The following is a 26356-nucleotide window of genomic DNA, read 5'->3' on the forward strand; positions in this document are numbered from 1 at the left end:
CCCACATCAACAGCTGATTACAATGCCTCCCCCCCCCCTTATAGATCCTGATGTGTGATCGATGGGTTCCCCCAATCCCTCCCTTATTTTCTCCTCCCTCTACCCCCTCTATGGGGATGCTGTATATCCCACCAGTACACAGGAGGAGGATGATGCTCAGTGACCTTCAGCTTCCCTTCTAGGTGACACTGGTCGGTGCTGTCCTCCGTGACGTCACCAGAGGAGGTGCCGAGTTAAAGCTCCGAGAGAGAGAGAGGGAGAGTAGAGAGAGAGGCGGCATCTGCAGGGAGGCAGAGGGATCGGAGGAAGGCTGACCACAGGCAGGACCGACTACAGGTGCCAGGGGAAGGGGGCTGGAGGGGAGATCTGGGGGGGATTACCTGTCCCAGGTGCTGATGATGGAATAGAGGGGGGCACAGAGACCTGGGATCTGTGACAGTGAGGGGGTGTGACAGGTCCCTGCTGTACACTTTCCTATCAGCTGTCATATATTTCTGTATGGGAACTGCTGAGGATTTCTTGTAGCCAATAACTTCCATTCTGATACTTTGTATCCAATGCTGGAAACAAAGAATGAGATCTGGGGGGGGGGGGTGCTGATGATGGAATAGAGGGGGGCACAGAGACCTGGGATCTGTGACAGTGAGGGGGTGTGACAGGTCCCTGCTGTACTCTTTCCTATTATCAGCTGTCATATATTTCTGTATAGGAACTGCCGAGGATTTCTTGTAGCCAATAACTTCCATTCTGATACTTTGTATCCAATGCTGGAAACCAAGAATGACCACATCACCTGTGTTACTTCTTCTGCGTAGACCTACGCAGACTGATATTGATCACTCGTGTGTTACATTTATATTCATGAGATCAATAGCTTATATATTAGATGTAGCTCATCAGATCTCAGCTCTGCTTTATTATCTGTAGTATTGATAGTAACAATATACGAATATTAATAGAATATATTGCTAATAAGTACTGTATATATGTATGAGTTCAATATTTAGTATTTTATATGTAGCTCATCTGATCTCAGCTCTGCTTTATTATCTGTAGTATAGATAGTAACAATATATGAATATTGATGGAATATATTGCTAATAAGTACTGTATATGTATGAGTTCAATATTTAGTACTGTATTTTATATGTAGCTCATCAGATCTGAGCTCTGCTTTATTATCTGTAGTATAGATAGTAAAAATATACGAATATTAATAGAACATATTGCTAATAAGTACTGTATATATGTATGAGTTCAATATTTAGTATTTTATATGTAGCTCATCAGATCTCAGCTCTGCTTTATTTATCTGTAGTATAGATAGTAACAATATACGAATATTGATGGAATATATTGCTAATAAGTACTGTATATATGTATGAGTTCAATATTTAGTATTTTATATGTAGCTCATCAGATCTGAGCTCTGCTTTATTATCTGTAGTATAGATAGTAACAATATACGAATATTGATAGAATATATTGCTAATAAGTACTGTATGAGTTCAATATTTAGTACTGTATTTTATATGTAGCTCATTAGATCTGAGCTCTGCTTTATTATCTGTAGTATAGATAGTAACAATATACGAATATTGATAGAATATATTGCTAATAAGTACTGTATATGTATGAGTTCAATATTTAGTATTTTATATGTAGCTCATCAGATCTCAGCTCTGCTTTATTTATCTGTAGTATAGATAGTAACAATATACAAATATTGATAGGATATGTTGCTAATAACTACGGTATAGCTGGCCATACACTAGCCGAAAAATCGTTCGCAAATCTGTCATTTGGTCCGATCATTCGTTTTTCGTCCAGTTAATGAGCAGGAATAGAAAATCATTTTTAACTTTTCAGAGCTGAAAGATCGAAGGAACAGTTTGGAAAATTCTGCCGAACGAACGATAAATTGAAAAGTTAATGTGTTTCTCGGCAGCAGGGGAGGACTGGGCCAGGGGGCAGGGGGGCAGTTGCCCCCCAGGCCACTCTGATGCTTGGTAAAAAGGCTGCACCACTTCTGCCACAGACTTGCCTAAAGGATTCCTGGTGAAGAGAAGTAAAAAGTACCCACCGCTGACCTATTGAGTGCGGGATGAAGACAGAGCGCAGCCCTCCCCCCCAGCATGGATGGTGTAAACTGTGTCTGAGCAGAGGCCGGTTCCATGCCCCACTGGAGACTCTCCTCCCCCGGGCCAGCCCCAACCAAGCTGTCCTAGCTCCCCCCAACCACCCCCTGCTGACCAGGTTGGGAACCCGGATTCAGCCGGTGAGTAGAGAGTACCTGGAGCAGAGTTTTAGCCTGGAATGGGGGTCAAGAGAAGACCGGGAAGAGGGAGAGTGGGAGGGGGGCCGAGTCACTGCAACATGGGCCTCTGGCTTGTACTTGCCCCCTGGGCTGAAAGTTGCCAGTCAGCCCCTGCTCGGCAGAACTGTTTGCATTAGGTATATGTGACAAACTGAACGAAAAACTGATTAATGTATGTCCATTGAACGATTTATCGTTCGAAATTCAGTCATTACATGATGGCACGATCGTCTGCTTTTACGGCTGATTTTCCGTTTTTCGAAAAATTAGTTTGAACTACTTTTCGGCTAGTGTATGGCCAACTTAAAGAGGAAGTAAAGTCACTTAAAAAAAACGAGAAAAAAAAGCCATGTAAAGAGAAAGGCATAATGAGCTAGTATGCATCGCATGCTAGCTCATCATGAAGTACTTACCTTAAAACGAACCCCTCGCCGTGCTGCCCCCTCAGCGACAGGATGGTCGACATGTCCGGCTGTCCTGCTTCCGGGTTCGCGTCCTCCGGCCATCTGATTGGCCGGAGGAGCGACTACATCACCGTTCACGGCATAGGACTCTGAAGGAACGGCACGGGTGGCCATTCCTTCAGAGCGCATGCGCCGATGACATCATCGGCAGTATGCACTCTTAGACCCCGTTCACACTGGGGCGATCCGACTTGCCGGGGCGACCTCACAGGTCACGGTGCGCAGCTCGCACCGCGACCTCGGAACGGCCGGCACGGACTTCATAACATTGAAGTCAATGCAGGTCACTCCAGGTCGCCCCAAAGAAGCTCCGGACCCTTTTTTTAAGTCGGAGTGACTTGTGTCGCTCCTATTAGAACGGGTCCACAGCTTCTCTATGGCAGGCGACCTACGGTGACCTGTCAGGCGACCAGGTCGCCCCAGTGTGAACGGGGTCTAAATATCTCCTAAACGGTGCATGTTTAGGAGATATTTATAGCACCTATAGGTAAGCCTTAATATAGGCTTACCTATAGGTAAAAGTTTGTGAAGTGGGTTTACAACCTCTTTAAGAAGAGTTCACTCAGAGATGTATAGTAACTAAGTAGAACTACTTCACTACTGTACTTAAGTACCGAAAGGCGGTATCTGTACTTTCCTAGAGTAGAATTTTTTTCTCCTACTTCCACTTTTACTTCACTACATTTTTTCAATGATTTCAATACTTCTACTCCGATATTTTTATTTTGTGCTGCATAGTTACTCGTTACAATTATAAAAATTACCACTGCCAGAACAGTAGATGGCAGGTTTCATGAAGCTCAAAACATGTGTATTATCAGCGCATTTGAAAATAAATACTACTCTATGTATAAATAAAAGCTGCATTTGAAATAATAAAAAACAATATGATGTTCAAACTTTTGACTTCTTTCTAACTACATAACACAGTACTTGTACTTTTACTTTCAGTACTTGAGTAGCAATTTTTTTTTCAAAACTAATGGTACTTTTACTTTCAGTACTTGAGTAGCAAACTTTAAAAAAAAACTACTTGCAATACTTAAGTACAAAAAATGTTGAATACTTTAGTACTTCTACTCAAGTCACTTTTTGATCGAGCACTTCCACTTCTACTCAAGTCACTTTTTGATTGAGCACTTGTACTTTTACTCAAGTCACTTTTTGATCGAGCACTTGTACTTTTACTCAAGTATGGGTTTTCGAGTACTTTATACAACTCTGAGTTCACTATTTAGTATTTTATATGTAGCTCATCACATCTCAGCTCTGTTTTATTATCTGTAGTATAGATAGTAACAATATGCGAATAATAATAGAATATATTGCTAATAACTACTGTAAATATGTATGAGTTCAATATTTAGTATTTTAGATGTAGCTCATCATATCTGAGCTCTGCTTTATTATCTGTAGTATAGATAGTAACAATATACGAATATTGATAGATTATATTGCTAATAACTACTGTATATATACCTGTGTTACTTCTTCTGCATAGACCTACCTGTATGGGAACTGCTGAGGATTTCTTATGGCCAATAACTTCCATTCTGATACTTTGTATCCAATGCTGGAAACAAAAGAATATATAAGGGGTCATAGTTATATAGATTCAAAGGGTTGCTGTGGTTATCATTAGGCAATTATGTGGTTAATTTTACCTGGCCATAGGTAACAGGTAACAGCCAATCAGCTCTCAAGGAACATTCTAGTGGCTGGAGCAGAGGCTATTTAAGATTGGTGCGGTCTGGAGTTCTTCCCTTTGCACCGAAGAGCACACCGAGGAAAGTTCCCTGCCCCCCCTCCCTTGTCACGAGCACCTTTGTGTGGTTGGGTCACCCTGGTATCACAGGGGGGACGTTGTATTTCAGATGGTAATTTATGTTTATGTTTATTGTTGCTCGAGTTGTTTATAACTGAGCAATTACAAGTTATTTTGGTATTTGAGTGTTTTATACAAGCAATTAAATGTTCATGATCTCATTTATATTAAACCAATAAAGAGTGCCACGGCCTTTTCTTTGCCAAAGAACTGCGAGTCATGGTTAATATTTAGTAGGGTTAATGTAGATTATGTGAGAATGTGGCCTACAATTCCATGACCACATCACCTGTGTTACTTCTTCTGCGTAGACCTACGCAGACTGATATTGATCACTCGTGTGTTACATTTATATTCATGAGCTCAATAGATTATATATTAGATGTAGCTCATCAGATCTCAGCTCTGCTTTATTATCTGTAGTATAAATAGTAACAATATACGAATAATAATAGAATATATTGCTAATAACTACTGTAAATATGTATGAGTTCAATATTTAGTATTTTATATGTAGCTCATCAGATCTCAGCTCTGTTTTATTATCTGTAGTATAGATAGTAACAATATCTCAGCTCTGCTTTATTATTTGTAGTATAGATCAGCCTTTTTCAACCAGGGTGCCTTGAGGTTTCCTCAGGGGTGCCTCAGCAAAATGCCCAAAAAATTTCCCAAAAATTGTATACAAGTCAGCGGGTGGATGAAGTCTGCCTTTTATTCATTTAACCACTTAAGCGCCGGAAGATTTTACCCCCTTCCTGACCAGGGGGTTTTTTGCGATTTTTTTACTGCGTGACTTTAACGGACAATTGCGCGGTCGTGCGACGCTGTACCTAAACTAATTTCACGTCCTTTTTTTCCCACAAACAGAGCTTTCTTTTGGTGGTATTTGATCACCTGTGCGATTTTTTGATCATGCGCTATAAACAAAAATAGCGTAAATTTTGCAAAAATAACAATATTTTTCACTTTTTTTTATATGAATTTCCCCCCCAAAAAAATGTAAAAATCAAAATTTTTTAACATTTTCGGCCAATTTGTTTTATGCTACATATGTTTGGTAAAAAAAAAATCGCAAAAAGCGTATTTTGATTGGTTTGCGCAAAGGTTATCGCGTTTACTAACAAAGGGAAAGATTTTTGTCATTTTTGGTGTTTTTTTTTTTTAACGAGTAATGGCGGCGATCTGCGATTTTTTTTTTGCGGTACTGCGACATTGCGGCGGACAGATCGGACCCTTGACTGACATTTTTGACACTTTTGGGGGTACCAGTGACATTACTACAGTAATCAGTGCTATACATATGCACTGTTACTTTAAAAATGACACTGGCAGGGAAGGGGTTAACTGTATTGGAGAGGGAGGGGTTAAGTGTGTCCCTAGGGGCGTGATTCTAACTGTAGTGGGACAGGTCTCCTATTGTAAAAACAGAGATCAACGGTCCTACATAGTAGAACCGTCTGATCTCCATTTTTACACAGGGGAGAATGACAGGGGGCTTGTTTACATAAGCCGCCTGCCTTTCTCCCGCTCTACCGACGATCGTAGTGTGACCCGATGTCCTCTGTGAACGAGCCGAGGCGGGCGCGCGCTCGCCCGCTATTGGCTCAAAACTCGGTGACAGGCTAGCGACGTAGATCTACGTCACTCTGCCTGGCCGGGGCTGACTGCCGCAGTAAATATACTGTGCGCAGTCGGCAAGCGGTTAAAGCGGTTGTATCCCGTTTAAAAAAAAACCTGCAGGACAATGGTGTAATGTGCTAGTATGCAGCACATACTAGCACATTATCAAATACTTACCTTAGAGCTAAGCCCCCACACGGTCACCTGGACACCGCCGAGGCAGCTGACATGTTCCCTCGGCGCCTCTTCGGGGTTCGGCGGCTCCGGCGCTATGAGTGGCCGGAGCCACGATGACGTCACTCCCGCACATGTGTGCGGGAGTTCACTTTCCGGCAAGGAGCTCTGAGCTTCAGAGCGAATGCGCCGCTGGTGTCAGCGGCTGCATGCAGGGTAAATATCTCCTAAACCGTGCAGATTTAGGAGATATTTATTTTACCTACAGGTAAGCCTTATTATAGGCCTACCTGTAGGTAAAAATTAAAAAGCGGAGTATACTTCCTCTTTAAAGTCACAGGTTTTCATTGTGCACCATTACAACCCTCTAGCTGCCGACCTGCTAACGATGAATGACATCATCAGTTGATAAGGAGGACGTCAGTTGCCTGCGTAGCATGTTTGTTTGACCCTCCCCTGCAGGCTTCTCTCCATAAGTTTTGGGGTCACATTAGCTGAGCAATAGAGAAAAACTGGGGAAAAAGAGAAACATTGGAATACTAGTCAGTACCAACTTGTACCTCTAATGCCCCATACACACGTGCAGATTATCTGCAGACTTTTGTCTGTAGACTTACCAAAACCATATAATATGAGGTCAAACCTAAACACTTTCAATTTGTATGCAATCCGGCAGGCCCTTGCACTACATAGAAAAGGTAAGTCTGCAGACAAAAGTCTGCAGATAATCTGCACGTGTGTATGGGGCATTACATTCTAGTAGACCAAGTGTATTTGGTTACTTTTTTCTGTTGTAACATTTAGCATTGGTGTTTTTTTTTTTAAGGTTGTATATTTTTAAAGGCTCATCTGGGCTCATCCAGTTGCCGGTTGCTTTCTGAACATTAATATCAGTACAGCAGTAGATGACAGTTTTGGTTGGCTGTTATCCATTACGCCACATCGACCTGTAAATCATAGCCCGTCGCTCTACGGACCTCTTGGCATGTTATCTTGACTTTATGCTGGGTGTATTTTTGGCTGCTCTTACTCTACTCTGCGTAAATTGAAGAGCAGCTTTCCAACGTGCTATAATTACTTTGCAGAGTAAAAAGTCCAGCCTCATCGCAAATATTGTAGTGCATTAATGGCTTCCGTTGCTATGCCAGGATTTAATGAACCTGGAGTTTGTTAATCAGTTTGCACTCCATCTAATGGAAAAGTATCTGGCAGTACACCTGTACCTGTAACAACTTCTGAGTGGACCAGGCCAACCAGATTTCTCACTTCTATAGTACCTGGCACGTCTGTGGCTAGGTCCATGCTGGCATTGTGCCTTTAAATAACATCTTGTGTCAGAGGCGTAACTAGAACCTCCAGGGCCCTGGTGCAAAAAACCATGAAGGGCCCCCCGGACCCCTGGCCGGAGCCATTCCCTTCAAGCCTGGGGCTCTTCCCACTGATCCTGGGGCCCTTTACTCTCGTTGCGAAGCCCTTTATTACGGTCCCACAGCGGGACCCTTTCACGAGTTCTGTAGTGAGTCCTGCCATCTTGGGGCCCCCCCACGGTGGTGGAATGCCAGGGCCCGGTCGCAAGTGTGACCTTTGCGATCCTGGAAGTTCACCCACTGGTGTCAGTAGTTTTTATTTTTTGGTATTTTAATTGTATTATTTTTTTATCATTTTATTTTATTTCAGTACAATGTCACTGACTATGACTCTGTCCATTCAGAAAAGGAAGGAGCTGATAAATTACATATTTACCAATGCTTTCCTGGTTCTCTATTGACACATCCCCTGCAGCAGCTGCCAGGAGAAGGGAGGGAGGAAGCTGGCAGCACAGCAGGGTTGGGGGGGGGGACCAGGGGAGCACACAGGGGCCCAGAGACAGCAGAACACAAGATAGGAGGGGGGGGGGGGGGGCGGGCAGCATACAGAGGAACCAATCTCCTCCATTTTCCTCCTGCAGCTAAAGGGGGAAAAAGGAGGACAGTGATTTCTCTACATGCTGCCTCCACTGCCCCTCCTATCCAGGTGTACAGGGGAGCCACACGGGCCCGGTTGCAATTGCGACCCCTGCAACCCCTATAGTTACGCCCCTGTCTTGTGTGTAAACTGGGCCAACCAGACATGTCACTTCTGTAGTATCTGGCAGTACAACTGTGACTAGGCCCATGCCAAGGTTGTACCTTTAAATAACAGCTTGTTACATAGTTATATAGTTAGTGAGGTTGAAAAAAGACATCAGTCCATCCAGTTCAACCTATGATGTGTGTGTGTGTTTGATGTTAACCGTACATTGTATACCCCTGTATGTTGTGGTCTTTAAGGTGCCCGTCTAATAGTTTTTTGAAACTATCGATGCTCCCCGCTGATACCACTGCTTGTGGAAGAGAATTCCACCTCCCCACTGCTCTGACAGTAAAGAACCCCCTACATATTTTAAGGTTAAACCATTTTTCCTCTAGTTTTAGTGAGTGGCCACGTGTCTTATTGTATTCCCTTTATCTGAAAAGTTTGTTCCCTATGCTAGGGTCACCAGTACAGTATTTGTACATTGATATCATATCCCCCCTCAATCGTCTCTTCTCCAGAGAGAATAGGTTCAATGCTTGTAGTCTTCCTCATAGCTGATGTCCTCCATTCCCCTAATTATTTTTGTTGGCCTTCTCTGGACTCTCTCCAGTTCCAGCACATCCTTCCTGAGGACCGGTGCCCAGAACTGGACAGCATACTCCAGATGTGGCCGGACCGGAGTCTTGTAGAGTGGGAGAAAAATCTCTTTTTCTCTTACGTCCTCCGACAGTCGCCGCCCACTCGTACAGTCTTCACCAATGGGGTATTGACTTCATCTCCACAGGAGTAGCTAGGCATAAGACTTGTTAAAAACAAAGCATTTACATAGACACACCCATGGGGGCTGTCCCACTGGTCCAATACCCCCCTGCAATCAGCCATCACAACTCAGACAACCCCTTTTTTATACATCCCAGTATTCTGTTGGTTTTTGCTTGCAGCGGCTTGGCATTGCATGCCACTGCCAAGCCTGTTGTCCACTAGGACCCCCAGGTCCTTTTTCATCCTAGACTCACCCAGAGGCCCCCCCCCCCCAGTGAGTAGCTTGCTTTCGTGTTTCTGGCACCCAAGTGCATTACTTTTTCATCATTAAACCTCATCTGCCATGCAGTTGCCCACCCCATTATTTTGTTCAGGTCCGCTTGTAAGGTTTCCACATCCTGCATAGAAGTTATTGCCCTACTTAGTTTAATATCATCCGCAAATATCGAGATTGTGCTAGATATCCCCTCCTCTAGATCATTTATGTTTGTGCGTAGACCAGGTCAACAAGATGTCTTATTTCTATAGTATCTGGCAGTATTGCTGTCTCTAGACCACTGATGGCGAACCTTGGCACCCCAGATGATTTGGGACTACATTTCCAATAATGCTCAAGCACTCTGCAGTGTAGTTGAGTATCATGAGAAATATAGTTCCAAAACATCTGGGGTGCCAAGGTTCGCCATCACTGGTCTAGGCCAACGCGGGCATTGCACCCTTGAATAACAACTTATGTGTAGCCTGGTTGGTCCAACCAGACATGTCACTTCTGTAGTATCTGGCAGTACAACTGTGACTAGGCCCATGCCAGATTTGTACCTTTAAATAACAGTTTGTGTGTAGACCAGGTCAACCAGTCTTACTTCTATTTTATCTGGCAGTATACCTGTGGCTAGGCCCATGCTGCCATTGTACCTTCAAATAGCTTGTGCGTAGACTGAGTCTGTAGGCAGGTCCAGTCTTCTTTCTCCACTGCATGTGGCATCTGAAGAGGAAGTTCATCTATAGTTTCTTGGGTCACTGGGGAAGCATCCACTTGGATGCTGCTGCCCCATGTGACCCAGCAGCCATCTTGGATCAGGCAGAGCCTATTTAAGGGCCTGGTTCTCAGGCTTGGCACGCTTTTTGCGAGTTGGTAGGGGGACAGGCACCCCTGTCCCTCTACCAACTAGGGAAGGTTCCTGATGATTGACATCTTCCCACTTGGCCACCAGACGGCCAGAATGCGTTCCACTCTCTTAACAGACGCTGTCAACCCGGGTGATACCTGTCATCTTTACATCGTTGGAATCAGTGAGTGTACCTGGTTGGGCAGGCGGATTGTTGTGAACTATCGTTGCATTACTTCAACACATGTTTTCTACTGAACCCATCTGTGTAAGTTACTGCCGCCGCACTTGCTGCACCCCACCTACAAGCCAGCCAGTTGTTTCCCTTTTATAGTATTTTGCAGTATACCCGTGGTTAGGCCCATGCCAGCATTGTACCTTTAAAAAATAGCTTTGTAGACCAGGCCAGCCAGACGTCTCACTTCTATAGAGCATTAAGCAGCTCTTCTTAAAGGTTTATAAGGGCTTTATCCTGAATCGTGCCCAGACAGACTATAGCTGTAGGTGGGAATATGTCTTGCTCAGTGTAATGGAAAGTGAAATCTGCCCATTCTCGCTCCTGTTGCTTAAGAGCTGGTATCCAATAGGGAGCTTGAAGGCTTCAATCCATCTTCTCTGCAGATAAGGGAATGTGCACTGAGCTTTTCCAATTTTTTACAGAATCAGTCTGGATTCACACTGCTGCAGTACAAGACACCTCATGCAGTGCCATCTTAAGAGCGTTAAAGGGCCCCAGGCAATGCAGTGCACTGGGGCCCCGCCTACACAATCACCCATGAGAAAAAAAATACAAATTATTGATAAGGCGATATTTATTGGTACAGCAGTGCCAGGGTAATGACAGCTTCCAAGTTCGGCGGCTGGTTCCGGTGAACACACACACGGACGGGAGTCAGACTTGACTGTCCTGTGTGCGCCTGTTCCCGTATTGGCAGATAGGCATTCCTGCAGTTGTGGCTCCCCCTCCATGGCCCAAGTGGCCTGACAGCAGTGCAGGGCCAACAGGCGCTTGCCACCTGCTAAGTTCCCGTGGCGGGATGCACATGGGAATTGGGATTAATGCTTGGCTGGGTTGCTGGGCAGGTGGGGCCCCCCGGCAACTTCCTAGCGTGCCCATTGGGTAAGATGGCCCTGACCGCATGTAACTCACACAGGAATTGCAGCACATTCCTGTGCGAATTACAGTTTGGTGCCATGGATTAGTATGTCTCAAATCGCACCGCATTGACACCAAACTGGTGCAGGACCCTTTTTTTGTCGGCACCAGAATCAGATCTCATGTGTGTTTACCCCCATGTGATCCGATTCTGCAAATCGCGCTATTTTTACAAACCGATTACGGGGTGTCGTTAACTTAACATACACTCCGCCATTGGTTCGCATGGATGGATTGTGATGTAGATACAGTGCGAATCTGCTGCAAATTCACACCCCACCTTGTGTGAACCCAGGCTTATCGTGTCCATTGCCTGGAAGAAAGTGTTATTGCCGCTAGATTTTACAAAGATTGCCCACCCAATTTTCGCGGGCAAATTTATTGGATATGAATGACCCAGCTTGCAGCTAATTGGATTTCAAAAACAAAGAGTGCTAGAGATGAGTTTGGGGGATGCCGGAGCTCCTCTCTATTCCTGGTGATGAACCGGACCAAGTTCAAGCTCTAGGTGGCCTTGTTGGCGCCGTCCCTCCCGACATTCTTCGATCTAAAAATTGAAGGAGCCGGGTAGAAAATTGTCTACTGGACAACAGCTCCATCCAATCAGATGCAACCGCTGTTCTGGTACTCTGACAGATGCGGGTTCTGGCTGTCACAATACAATATCCAGCAGGAGAGATTCCTCCATTCATACTGGATGGGGGTAATAAAAGATTTCTCTAGCTCAGACCATCTCACAGTAGATGGCCAGCTGGAACCTTCTACTAATGAATTAAAAATCCCTTGTGATTGAGGCATGACATCTGACGCTGAGCCAGCCAGGCCTGCTGCATATTAAAGCGTGAATGATTGACCATGCATGTCTATAGAGCCACAGCTGTGCGCTATTAATCATTTGTATCTGCTGCCCTATATTATATTTGATTTAGGCCGGTGTTGTTGCAGCATGCGCCATTAATCCCGCATCTCGCATCTATTCCACAGCCAGGGCCGCTGATAGGGGGAGACCACCAGTCCTCCTGTAGGGGGCCCGGGCACACAGGGGGGCCCCAGCAGAACAAGGAATCGGTGTGGTCGGGCAGAGGGGCACTTACAGAAGGATGCCCTCTGCTGCTCTCTGCAGCAGCTGAAAGCCAGTTTCTCTCCCTCCTGCCAGCTTTCAGCTGCTGCTGAGGCACAGACACACGGCATCGTTCCATCGTTCCTGTAATTGCTTCTCTGATCCCCCTCCCTGTTCTGCCTGCTTCTGATCCCCCCCTCTCTGTGTGCCCCCCCCCCCTTTCACTGTGCCGCCCCCCCCTTTCCCCAGCGCTGCAGCTTCCCTGTCCTGTAAAAAAAAAATAACAAATTGTAAAAAAATTAATTAAACATTGTAATAAAAAATGTAAATAAAATAATTGTAAAAATGTTTTACATTTTTAAAAATATATAATTTATAATAAAAAAATAAAATAAATTAAATTTAAAAAATAAAAAATAAAATAATAAAAAAATATATAATTTATAAAAAAAAATGTTTAATGTTAAAAACAATTAAAAAGGTCTAATTAACACAGGTTGTCTGTAATGTTTGTGTCGGCTAATAATGATTTTAGTGTATTTTTTTTTTTTTAAATATTGCCTTGATAAATTCGGGGGGGGGGGGGGGGGGGCGCCCTACCAGGTAGGCTGTATGGGCCCCCCCCCTTTCACTGTGCCGCCCCCCCCCCCTTACCCCAGCGCTGCAGCTTCCCTGTCCTGTAAAAAAAAAATAACAAATTGTAAAAAAAATAATTAAACATTGTAATAAAAAATGTAAATAAAATTGTAAAAATAAAATAATTGTAAAAATGTTTTACATTTTTAAAAATATATAATTTATAATAAAAAAATAAAATAAATTAAATTTAAAAAATAAAAAATAAAATAATAAAAAAATATATAATTTATAAAAAAAAATGTTTAATTTAAAAAACAATTAAAAAGGTCTAATTAACACAGGTTGTCTGTAATGTTTATGTCGGCTAATAATGATTTTAGTGTATTTTTTTTTTTTAAATATTGCCTTGATAAATTCGGGGGGGGGGCGCCCTACCAGGTAGGCTGTATGGGGCCCCCGTGATTTCTAACAGCAGCCCTGTCCACAGCACCGTCACTTTAAAGCTCCAGGTATACTATCTGGACTGCTGGACTGCTGCTGTTCTTCAGGTGCCTCTATCCTGTTCAATTGTCACAAAAACCTCAACTTCACCCACTGCGCTTTCCTTACAAGATAAATATTCTTAGACCTTCAAGTGAGATCCATATAATAAAGTTAACTAGTTCAAATCATGCATGAAATCCTATATAGATATGTTCAATGAATAAACCAATGTAAAAGTGCTACTAATATTAAAAACAGTTCATCTATGAATTCCTTCCCATGAAATGACTTCATTCAAAGTGCTTTATACATTCTTCATAAAGTGCTCTAAACATAAAGTGCTTCAGTGCAGCTGATATGACTTTCCAATGTATCCTGCATCACTCTGTGATTTATAGCACTCACCAGTCACCAGATATTATTGACTTTGTACTTTTCAGCTACAAAGTCTCCAAAGACACACAGATATTACCCTCCCGAGTCTCTGCAGGAAACAACCAGCTCCTTCTCTCCTTGGCTGCTCCTCTCCTCCAACACTCTCCTTCAGTTACTTTGCAATAAATCCTTTAAGGCCCGTACACACGTACCGATTGTCGGCCGAAAATGTTCGGCCGCCGAACGATCGGCCGATTTTCGGCTTGTTAGTATGATGCTTCCGACAGCCGACAGCTCACTTTCGGCCGAAAAGAATCTGTCTTGCAAGCATGAAAATTTTTGTATGCCGACACCAGAGCGGCCGATTGTTCGCCAGTCAGTACAGAATTCGGCCGACAGACAGCAGATTTGCAAGACTGGGCATGCTCAGAAAAGAAAAAACACAGGGAAAGTTAACCATCACATGACATCACTTCTGCAGTCGGCTGTAGTCAGGGGACAAAATTCTTGTGCAGTCTTTTGCACTTTTCAACAGACACCGACAGCCCTGGACAAAAGACGGCCGATCGTTCGGCCGATGATCGGTACGTGTGTACGGGGCTTTATCCTCAGATGTCATACAAGGGAGAAGGGGAGCCCACAGCACAATTCCATTTTATTTAACCACTTTAAGACCGAAAGATTTTGCTGCTTAATGACCAGGCCATTTTTTGCAATTCGGCACTGCGTTATTTTAACGTACAATTGCGCGGTCGTGCGATGCTGTACCCAAATTAAATTGATGGGGTTTTTTTTCCCCACAAAAAGATCTTTCTTGTGGTGATATTTGATCACCTGTGCGATTTTTATTTTTTGCACTATAAACAAAAAAAGAGCAACAAAAAAAAAAAATATTTTTCATTTTCTGCTATATAACATTCCCCAAAAAAAAATTTTAAAATCACATTTTTTTTTTTTTTGTTATTTTGTTATGTGGGGTATAAATATTATGTACATGAGGAAATGTTTGTGAGATGTTTGTACAAAAGAAAAAAATGTTCAATAAAAAAGACGTGATTTTTTTCATCATTTTAGGCCAGTTTGTATTCTGCTACATATTTTTGGTAAAAAAAAATCCCAATACGTGTATTTTGATTGCTTTGCACAAAAGTTATCGCATCTACATACTAGGGGAAAGATTTGTCATTTTTTTTTTTTTTTTTACTAGTAATGGCGGTGATCAACGATTTTTAACAGGACTGTGACATTGCAGCGGACAGATCGGACCCCTAACTGACATTTTTGACATTTTTGGTGGACCAGTGACATTACTACAGTAATAAGTGCTAAAAATATGCACTGTTACTGTACTAATGACACTGGCAGGGACAGGGGTTAACCCAGGGGCTAGCTAAGGGTTAAATGTGAGCCTAGGGGGTGTTTTCTAACTGGGGGGTGGGCTTATGGAATCAATACAGGCACCTGTGTTCCTAAATAGGAGGAACACAGAAGCTCTGAATGGATTCCAGAGAGAACAACGGTCTGCTGTGTTTTCAACAGTAGACCGCCGTTCTCTCTCTTCACAGGGAGCGATCGCGGGTGCCTGGCGGCAATCAAGGCCGTCTGCCCTGTGGCTTTGCTTCCCCCCAGAACCACTCCCGCGAACGGCCATACAGGTACAGCGATTTGCGGGAACCTGCCGACCTGCTGCCGTATATAGGCGGCAGCTGGTCGGCAAGTGGTTAAAACAATTTCACTCACGCGTAAGCATTAGTAAGACCGCATATAGGACCAGGAAGCGCCGTGGAGGCGTGCGTTCCACTTGCTGGAAATTATGTCACCAGGTAGTCTCTCCCAATGCATTTCGCCAGCCAATTAGGCGTCTTCGGGGATGGGGACATCCTGGGTAAATCTTCTGGAGGTCAAGTGGTTAAAGTCACTGGTTGGAATAGTTTTCTTTTAACAATCTTCTTCGTTTTCTTTATTTTCTTCTTTTGTTTTGTTAGTCGCTGATCGCTGCCATTAATGGTATTAAAAAAAAATAAAAAATCTGTAAATATCCCATAGTTTATAGATGCTATAACATTTGCACAAACCAATCAATATACGTTTATTGTGATTATTTTTAACAAAAACATGTAGCAGAATACATATTGGCCTAAATTTATAAAGAAATACATTTTATTTGGGTACAGCGTTGCATGACTGCGCAGTTGTCAGTTAAAGTAACGCGGTGCCGTATAGCGAAAAATTGCCAGGTCATAAAGGGGGGTAAATCTTCCGGAGGTCAAGTGGTTAAATATTGAAAAAATGTATACCTCTGATAGTGTGTGTGTGTATATATATACAAAAAAATAAATTGCCTTTTTTTTTAAACTTTACCTATTAACTAAATTATACCCCAAACTTTTTTTTAAGGTTTTTATCCAAATAATAAAAACAATAATCAGCCAACTAATCGATTATGTAAATCATCGTTCGTTGCAGCCATATATTTTGAGTGGAGCTGGCTTTAAAGTGTAACTCTGCTTTTGTTGAAGAAAAAAAACATTCCCCTCTGGGTGAACTATATATATATATATATATATTGCAAGGATTATAAAAAAAAAAAAAACTTTCAGATTCCTACCGTTTGTTATTCTGAAGAAATCCCTGTTTGCTCCTCTGTGCTCCTGTGCTAAGAGGGTCTAAGGCTGGCCATACATTATACAAATTTCTTTTAGATTTACCAAAACCATATAATATGAGGTCAAACCTAAACTTTCAATTTGTATGCAATCTGGCAGGCCCTTGCATTATATAGTTGAAGGTAAATCTTAGAGCCCATTCACACAGGGGCGACACGACTTGCTGGGGCGACCTCGGCGCGACATGCACAGACTTCATATACTGTATTTTCTGGCGTATAAGACTACTTTTGAACCTCAAAAAAATCACCCAAAAATGGGGGGTCGTCTTATACGGCGAGTATAATATCTCCAAGGTAACCTTAGTATAAGTATTACTGGTAGATGAAAATTAGGGGGGTCGTCTTATACGCGGGAAAATACGGTAATTGAAGTCAATGCAGGTCGCCTCCAGGTCGCCCCAAAGTAGTACAGGACCCTTTTTCTAAGTCGGAGCGACTTGTGTCGCTCCTATTAGAACGGGTCCTGTGCTAATTAATGGCAGGCGACCCACCGCGACTTGTCAGGCGACCAAGTCGCCTGACAAGTCGCGCTAGTGTGAATGGGGTCTAAAGGATATTTATTGAGAAAATTGTATAATGTATGGCCAGCTTAACCACTTCCTGAGCACCCGCAGCCTTTTTTACCGTGGCAGGGTGGCTCTCCTGCGCAAACCGACGTAGACCTACGCCGGTCAAGCACAGGAAGCTAGGGGGCGAGCGCGGTCCAGCAGCGGGAACTCCGATGCACGGGGCAGACAGCTCCGATTGCCGCCTGACACCTGCGATCGCTCCCCGCTGAGAGAGAAGAACGGTCAGCTGTTGTAAACACAGCTGACCGTTCTTCTCCCTGGAATGATCACAGAGCTCATGTGATCCTTCTGAAATGACCATAGAGCCATGTGATCCTTTATAGAAGCCACGCCCCCCCACAGTTAGAATCAGTCCCCTAGGCTCACATTTAACCCACTGATCACCCAAAGGGTTAACCCCTTCCCTGCCAAGGGCATTATTACAGTAACAGTGCATATTTATAGCACTGATTACTATAGTAATGTCACTGGTACCCCCAAAAGTGTCAAAAATGTCAGTTAGGGGTCCGATCTGTCCGCTGCAATGTCGCAGTCCCACGAAAAACGCAGATCGCCGCCATTACTAGTAAAAAAACAATAAAAATGATATACATTTTTCCCGTAGTTAGTAGACGCAATAACTTTTGCGCAAACCAATCAAAAATACGCTTATTGCATTTTTTTTTTTACCAAAAATATGTAGCAGAAAACAAATTGGCCTAAAATGTTAAAAAATTTGGGTTTTTAAAATTTTTTATGGGAATGTTATATAGCCGAATGTGAAAAATATTGTTTTTTCTTTCAAAATTGTCGCTATTTTTTTGTTAATAGCGCAAAAAATAAAAATCGCACAGGTGATCAAATACCACCAAAAGAAAGCTCTGTTTGTAGGAAAAAAAGGACATCAATTTTATTTGGGTACAGCGTTGCATGACCGTGCAATTGTCTGTTAAAGTAACGCAGTGCCGAATAGCAAAATAGGGCCTGGTCAGGAAGGGGGCAAATCCTTCCGGTCTTAAAGTGGTTAATGGGAGAGGCTTCATAATTATCAATCAGCTGCGCAGCTGCAGAGCACTAATGAGCAGAGTTGCTTGGTCTGCATCTCTTTAGATGTCTTCCTATTGGGAGTATCTCACCAAAAATGACATTTTTTGGCAGGGGATGCCAGAAATCTGACTTGTATCTTAGTGCAGACTTCTGGAAAATTAGTGAGCCAATCACACAAGCAGGCAATGGTGTTTCTGGGGGGCGTTCTCCATAAATTCTGTGTACAGAACGCCTCCAGGTAGCCATATTGCATTTTCAGAAAATGACAGCGGCTGCAGATTGAAAAGGAAAGGTCATTTTTATTTGCACTCAATTACAATATGACTTGTGTCGCAATTGTATATGCTATAATTTTTTTTTTTTTATTTGCTATTTTTTTTTCCCCACGAAAGTGGAGTTAAAGCTAGTGTCATGGGATCATGGATGATGTTTGCATTGCTGGGTTTAGCCACAACACTGTTGCTAAAAGGATGCAATTAATAGGAACAGGTTTATGTAAGTTAGGGCAGATCAACTGGACCATAGGTGTGCAAGCTCCCCCGCCCCCTATTGTGCACAGACCCTGACCATCCCCCATCCAAACAGGTGGCAGACGGACACGTAGAGGCTAATGTAGGTCTGACCATTTGCATAAAACTTATTAACGGCTGCTGTGGCAGACATCTGTTGTCATGTGCAGTTATCTTGCTTGATCTTCCTTATCCCCCCAATCTCTCCGGGTGCAGCCAGGATTAATAAAGGAGCACAAATGATGCTTTCCTGGGTTTTATATTATTAAACTGAAACCGGCATTGTCTGTGTTGTGTTTGTCTCAGAGTCTGCTTTTGGAAGCCCTGATGCTATGGTCTTATGCACACTGAATGTTTCATCACGTATGTGAGAATTCAGCATTTTCTTGCGGAGATGCCATCAGCCTGCAAAGATCTATGAGAGCCTGGAAGCTGCTGTGACAGTAAGGTGTACCAAGTAGTAGTAACGTTTAGGGTTCCATTTGTCTAAGGCTGACCTTCCATCATTTTTTGTCAAAGCAGCCTGATGAAAAAAATTTCAGCCAAGCAATGGCTGCATCCAATCAGGCAGGGGTATTCAAAGCAGCTTCAGTGGACTGCAATGGTGGCTGGTGCTCCATGGGCCAGGGCGGTGGCAGACTGACCACCAGCCCGCACACCATACCCCCCCGGACCACACCAGCCCGCACACCTTAACCTCCCCCCCCCCTCCGGTTGCTGGCTCACTCACCCTGACATGTGGAGGGCAGGCAGCGGCGGCTTCCCCCTCAGTCTCCGTGGGTCTTCCCCTGCGTCTCCTCCCTCCTCCTCCTCCTTGGCCAATAGCATTGCTTCTCGTTTCGGTCTCAGGAACCGCTTCCTGATTGGCCAGAAGGAGAATCCATGTGACAATAGCGAGTATTGATTCGCTACCGTCACACAACTGGATGGGCTCAGGGCGCAGTTCTCTGCGCCCCGAGCCCACCCTTTTTTAAAGCCTATTAGAGCCTCCGGCTCTAATCATGTGCTTAAAAAAAAACCCCATTGGAATCCATGCGTCAGGCGCCCTGCATGTAGATTAGGGGGCCGGACGCATGGATAGGGGGGCGGCGCCCCCAATGGACGGGCCGCCACTGGTGGACTGGTTATACAATGCAGAGGAAGCCTGCAGGAGTATGGAATAAAGTAGGTATAGCTGATTTTTTGTTTTTCTTTTCTTCTAGGCCAGCCTTTTTCAAATTTTTTCTTTACAGAGGAACCCTTGACATAAATTTTCATGTCATGGGGATCACCTTCTAAATTATTACATCTCTAGCTAACAGCACATTTGCATGGACTCCAATGGTGAAAACTAAAATTGTAGTGCCCCTTACACTGGCTTTTAATCCCCCAGCAGCCCCTGCCCCAAGTGAACACACCAAGTAGGTATCCATGTACCAATGGCAGCACACAGAAGGTGTGTACATCCCTCCAGCCCAGTGTCCAGACTATTGCCTGCTTCGCTTAACAGGGACTCACTACTGACACCCAGGCAGAAGTGAGCACCAGGCCCAGTCACCCCTGCCTCAGCCAATCGCCGCTTGGCTACTCTAGACTGGCGGGCCACTCAACCAATGGGTGGGAGTTGGCAGCTGCCTCAACACCAGATTTGGAGTGTGCGAGGTGGTGTCAGCTTGGGCTGTGTGATCCCAGTGAATGGGCTGACAAAAGCCCAGGCACCAGGATGCAATCTCTAGTCGACATGGCAACCAAGCACCTGGGATTTGTCAAACCCTGCCCATATTTAGGGTATAACATTAAACATGGTTGGATTTGGTAGCCCCCTCATCCCCAAACCTCTTCCCAACCTTACTTAACCTTGGAGGTTCTTCTTTCTTCTTCTGTCATCTTTCTTCTTCTTGTGTCTTCTTCCTATGTCTCCTTCTTCCATCTTCTTCTGTCTTCCTCCTTATGTCTTTCATCGTCCTCTCCTGTCTTTCGTTGTTTTCATCCACCTTTTGTTGTCTTCCGTCTTTCCTTGTCTTCTTTCGTCTTTTTTATCATCTTTTGCTTCTTTGAAATTTAATTTTTGTATTTTAAGATTAGAAAAGTAGGTCCGAGAACAATGACATCTACGTTTCAAAAGAGTATGGTGGAAAACATCCTTCTCCACGTGACCAGTCATCACCCTGCCCCAACCATATGTGGGGTACTCATGGGACAATTTCTCCGTTTATAGCGTAACTGCTCAGATAATCGTGAATTTTAAAATGAGGCCCAGGACTTGTTAGGAAAAAAAAAAAAACGAGGGGAAGGAGAACTATACTAGGATAATTACAAGGTTTGGGTTGCATTGAGACCAACTGCATCTATTATTGAGGAAGTTCTGACACCTACTGACTATAGGTGAAAATTTGAAGGAGATACAGGGCCCTCTTCTCTACTTGTAATGACAAGTGCACTGATCTTGAATGATCAGCTCATTTGCAGTAAATACATTTCTCAAGTAAAAGAAACCTAGTTAACTAAAACCCTGGTATTGGGTATGTATAAGTGTGCATACTGTTTACTTTGTACTAACATAGTGTAGCACTGTCCCCTCAGGGCCTGCTGAATAATGACTTGACGGGCTCCCCTGATTACAAGCACACAGTTACCTTGAGATATAGTCTGTGTTGATACCTCCTTGCTCCTGATGGCTCAGTCTAGGGCAGGGGTGTCCAAACTATGGCCCTCCAGCTGTTGCAGAACTACATGTCCCATGAGGCATTGTAAATCTCTGACATTCACAGATATAACTAGGCATGATGGGAATTGTAGTTCCTGAACAGCTGGAGGGCCATAGTTTGGACACCCGTGGTCTAGGGGTATTGTTTTTTTTTATGTTTATTTGGAACTGGGATAGGAGAAGGGAATAATGGGATACTCCAATTTGAACTATTCACATTAATTGAGGACTTCTATCTTTAAGCCTTCTAGGTTGATTGAAAACAGCTAGACTGCCTAATCCACACTGCCACAAGTGTAGAAAGGGTTTAAGTCTCTCGCTCTTTACTTCCTAGCAAAACGACTTTGAGAATGATAACCTATCTTCAGGACACACTCACTAGCATCCCCTTTCAACCGACACCCATCCCCTGACTATCCTAGGAGCAGGGGTGGCCCCCCTCAGGTCAGGCCCCTTGACACGAGATTCTGTACTCACTGTACTGCAGAGACAGATCCTCCAGTGTCTCCCCTCTCAGTCAGCTCCTCTGGACCTCCGAGTTCAGTTCACCTCACTGCTACTCTCCAGGCCCTCAGGACAACCCCATGAGGCCACATGGCACCTCTACAGAGGAGGAGGCAGCCGCCCCCTCCCTCCGCGACTCGGCTATCCAGACCAAAGACCTCGAGCACATGTGCTCCAGGATTTTATACAGTATCCCAACATGCACCGAGGCACTTTGCACTTTGTGCGGGCTGGTGGTCAGTCTGCCACCGCCCTGGCCCACTTTCCCTCTGACAATCATCAGGACTGTATTAAAAGCCCATTCATCAGGTTTCCTACCACTGTCCAACATGCCTATTGGACCAGTGTGAAACATTCTCTGGACAGAATGAGTTGCATCCTGAGCACATGAGCACTAACCTCACTAACAGATCCAGCTCTCTGGTAAGCAGAGAACAATATAGATTTACCTTCAGCCCCTCTGGTAAGCAGACAGAGTTCAAAACTATATTCTCTTCACTAGCACCTACCTAGGAGGGTGCTACACTCACCCTCTGCCAAACTGAGCCATGTCCTCCCTGGCACCGGGCAGCTCCCCCTACAAAAATACCTGTACAAAATTCAAACAGCGTATCACACAAACTTGGAAAAGGGGAAAAGGGATATAACATGTGTACAGAGCCATGGGGCATACCCCATATGTGGCCAGTAAATACAATAAATTACGTGGAAATATATATTTCTCTGCTGTACAAATATTTACACATGTATGCACATAGGAATATACCAAGTGCATTTAGACCAATGCACCCCCCGCCAAATAAAAATCAGCTTGACAGGAAAAGGCACACCTTATCTAACTAACTAGACACAAGTATCAACATTACATATATACACCTAGGACAGTGGAGGCCTCTCCAAGACCCAGAAGTGCCCTGCAAGCCTGCAAAGGAAAAAAAAAATAAGTTAAGCACATAAAAATTGACATATCCTACCTATTTATGGTTAGACTGCCCTCACCTCAGAGGCGACTTTTTCACCAGCATCATCTCTATCTCTAACATCCCCTTAGAGATCTCCATCACTGCTGGAACTGCAGGAACGCATGGTAACGGAGTTCCTGTACTTTTTCTACAGCAGAAACGCAGTTTCCGTTAGCAGCCGAATCGTGCATGACTGGCCTTTGAAGTATGCAAGTTGAGGCAGAGGGGGGGCGCCAAAGCTCAAGTGGCATTGCCTGCTTGCTGCTTCCCTGGGCATGGCACACTGTGACGCCCAGGATTGACACACCCACAGGCCCTGCTGTGGGTATGCTGGAAGAGGAGGGTGTCTGTGCCAACGGGAGAGGTCTGCCCCGGGTGCCACACATTGGGGGGTGGGGTGTCATCCCGACGCGCCTGTCCTCCCCTCCCTCGGTCCTCCTTCTCCTTCAGCGGCCGCTATAACAAAGTCCAACCTCCTAGACCGGTACTAGTGATAGGTGGAACACTGATCCAATGCCGGCAAATTGAATCAGTGTGACATGTGTTATAGGAGTCGGTCTAGGAGGCGGAACTTTGTTACAGTAGGTGCTGGAGGAGGAGGAGGACCGAGGGAGGGGAGGACAGGCGCGCTGAGATATTCAAATCCAAGATCCGCAACACATCGGGAGATGTGTGGTATCTATCCAGGCACTAATGAGGCTGCATTGCTGGGCACTGGTAAGGCTGCGTTACTGGGCACTGATATGGCTGCATTTTTGGGCACTGGTAAGGCTGCGTTACTGGGCACTGATATGGCTGCATTTTTGGCCACTGGTAAGGCCGCATTGCTGGGCACTGGTAAGGCCGCATTGCTGGGCACTGGTAAGGCAGCATTGCTGTGCACTGGTGAGGCTTAATTGCTGGCCACAGGTCAGGCTGTATTGATGAGCGCTGGTCAGGCTGTATTGATGGGCGCTGGTCAGGCTGTATTGATGGGCGCTGGTCAGGCTGCATTGATGGGCGCTGGTCAGGCTGCATTGATGGGCGCTGGTCAGGCTGCATTGATGGGCGCTGGTCAGGCTGCATTGATGGGCGCTGGTCAGGCTGCATCGATGGGCGCTGGTCAGGCTGCATCGTTGGGCGCTGGTCAGGCTGCATTGCTGGGCACTGGTAAGGTTGTATTGATGGGCATTGGTAAGGCTGCATTGCTGGGCACTGGTAAGACCATATTGATGGGCACTGGCAAGGCTGCGTTGATGGCCACTGGTAAGGCTGCATTGCTGGGCACTGGTAAGGCTGCATTGCTGGACGTTGGTAAGGCCACACTGATAGGCACTGTTAAGGCTGGATTGCTGAGCACTGGTCAGGCTGCATTTGATGGGCACTGGTAAGGCCGCATTTTATGGGCATTGGTAAGGCTGCATTTGATGGGCACTAATCAGGCTGCATTTCATGGGCACCGATCAGGCTGCATTTGAAGGGCATTGATCAGGCTGAATTTGATGGGCCCTGATCAGGCTGAATCTGATGGGCACTGGCAAGGCTGCATTTAATTTGGCACTGGTAAGGCTGCAGTAATGGGCACTGGTAAGGTTGCATTTGATGGGCACTGGTAAGGCTGTATTTGATGGACACTTGTAAGGCTGAACACAAAATTAAAAAATGAATGTGCTACGCAAATGTAAGCTTGCAGGTTCACAAAACTGCAATGAAGAGGTGAACAATTATAGTGTGTAAATAGTATAAATAGAAAAAATGGATGAATACATAAATAATAAAAAGTGTGTATAAAGTGTGTATAAAGTGCTGTGCAAATATATATTGTGGATGCTAAATCCACTGTATGCATACACTATTTGTACACTATCTTGTGATGTAAAAAGGATAATTTACAAATCATAATAATCCATAATTCATCATAATAATTACATAAATGGAGTGTTGTGCAAATATCCGTATATGTTAAAATCCACCTGGTGCATATCAAGAAATAATTATAAGTGTCCTTATTTCACTCATAGATGATTTCCAATCAGTGCAATATGCGATCCAAATGATGGTATCCACATGCAATCAATAATGACACAATGAAAAAGTCCTTAAATCCTGAACAAGGTGCTGAATCAACAGTGTCCATGATTAAATAGTGAATAACTGTGGTCATATAATGGTAAAAACGATCCCAATCACCAGTGCTGAGAATTTCCAAAATAAAGATTCAATGTGCCACCTCAACACTCGTGACCCCCCTTCATGTGGGTGTCTCACCTTAGGGTATGTGACCTTGCAGCTAAGCTCGGTCTTCAGATACTGCTAGGGGATGCGGAAATGGCTTTTTTCCTTCACCTTAAAAAATCCCGATGGGTCCGTGTCACTCGTGGGTGACTCACATGTATGGGAAGAAACGTTCCATAGTGCAAATATTGTTTCATAAAATACAATTTATTAAAAAATATTATGTTGCACTTACATTCACTGGGTGCCTACAGCGCACCACACTTTACAAACGGTGTAACATAGACTGGATTGTGCAGATAGATAATCCCAACCAACTGCTCGTGCTCTGACAGTATTCCTCTCACAGCCGCACACCTCACTCGCCGATGTGGATCTGGCCCCTCCCCTACGCGTGTCGATACAAGGGACTACGTGTCTTTATCAGGGGGATGTTTTGTTATTACTTGTAAGGCTGTATTTGATAGGCACTGAATAGGCTGAATTTATGGGCACTGATCAGGCTGGATTGGAAGGGCACTGATCAGGCTGCATTGATGGTTACTGATCAAGCTGCATTTGATGGGCACTGAGGAGCGAGTGGCCCGGGGCCTTGACCGCACTTTGCACAATCAATACAGGCAGCCTGAGGAGAGGGGCCCTGGGTCAGCACACTCAGCATTCCTGGCCTCACTCCTCTGCACAGACCAACAAGTGTGCGGTCACCTTGGGACAGGAGCAGTGGCGGCTGGTGCTCCATGGATCGGGGAGGGGGCGGCAGATGGACCTGGCCATGGACATCCACCCACCCCCCCCCCTCCATCACTCCAGAGTCCAGTCCACACCATATCCCCCCCTCCCCCCGGGCGCCTGTTCACTTGCCTTGTTACCTTGTTCCTCTGGACGGCGACGACTTCCCCCTCAGTCTCCTCCATGTCCCCTCTTGGCGGCCATCTCCTCCCTCCTCCTCTGCCAATAGAATGCCTTCTCCTTTTTGCCAATTGTGAAACAAGTTTTAGGACCTGCTTCCTGATTGGCCGGGAGGAGAATCAGTGTGGCAATAGCAAATATTCATTCGCTATTGTCACACAACTGGGCGGGCTCAGGGTGCAGTGCTCTGCACCCCAAGCCCACTCTTTTTTGAAGCCTATTAGAGCCTCTGGCTCTAAACACGTGCTTCAAAAAAACAAAAGAAAACTCATGCATCTGGCGCCCTGAATGTAGATTAGGGGGCTGGATGCATGGATGGGGGTGCAG

At 44.6% G+C, this 26356-nt stretch overlaps 1 protein-coding gene across 1 annotated transcript in view; it reads left to right on the forward strand.

Moving 5' to 3' along the window:
• Nucleotides 1-308: 308 nt before the first annotated feature.
• Nucleotides 309-26356, forward strand: part of SLC16A3 (solute carrier family 16 member 3) — a 91851-nt gene continuing 65803 nt past the window's right edge. Inside the window, exon 1 of the mRNA XM_082272477.1 lies at nucleotides 309-336. The gene's annotated coding sequence lies outside the window, so the exon portion shown is untranslated. The remainder of the gene's footprint in view (nucleotides 337-26356) is intronic.

Source organism: Pelophylax lessonae, assembly GCF_965119305.1.
Source record: "Pelophylax lessonae genome assembly, chromosome: 11".
Classification (NCBI taxonomy): domain Eukaryota; kingdom Metazoa; phylum Chordata; class Amphibia; order Anura; family Ranidae; genus Pelophylax; species Pelophylax lessonae.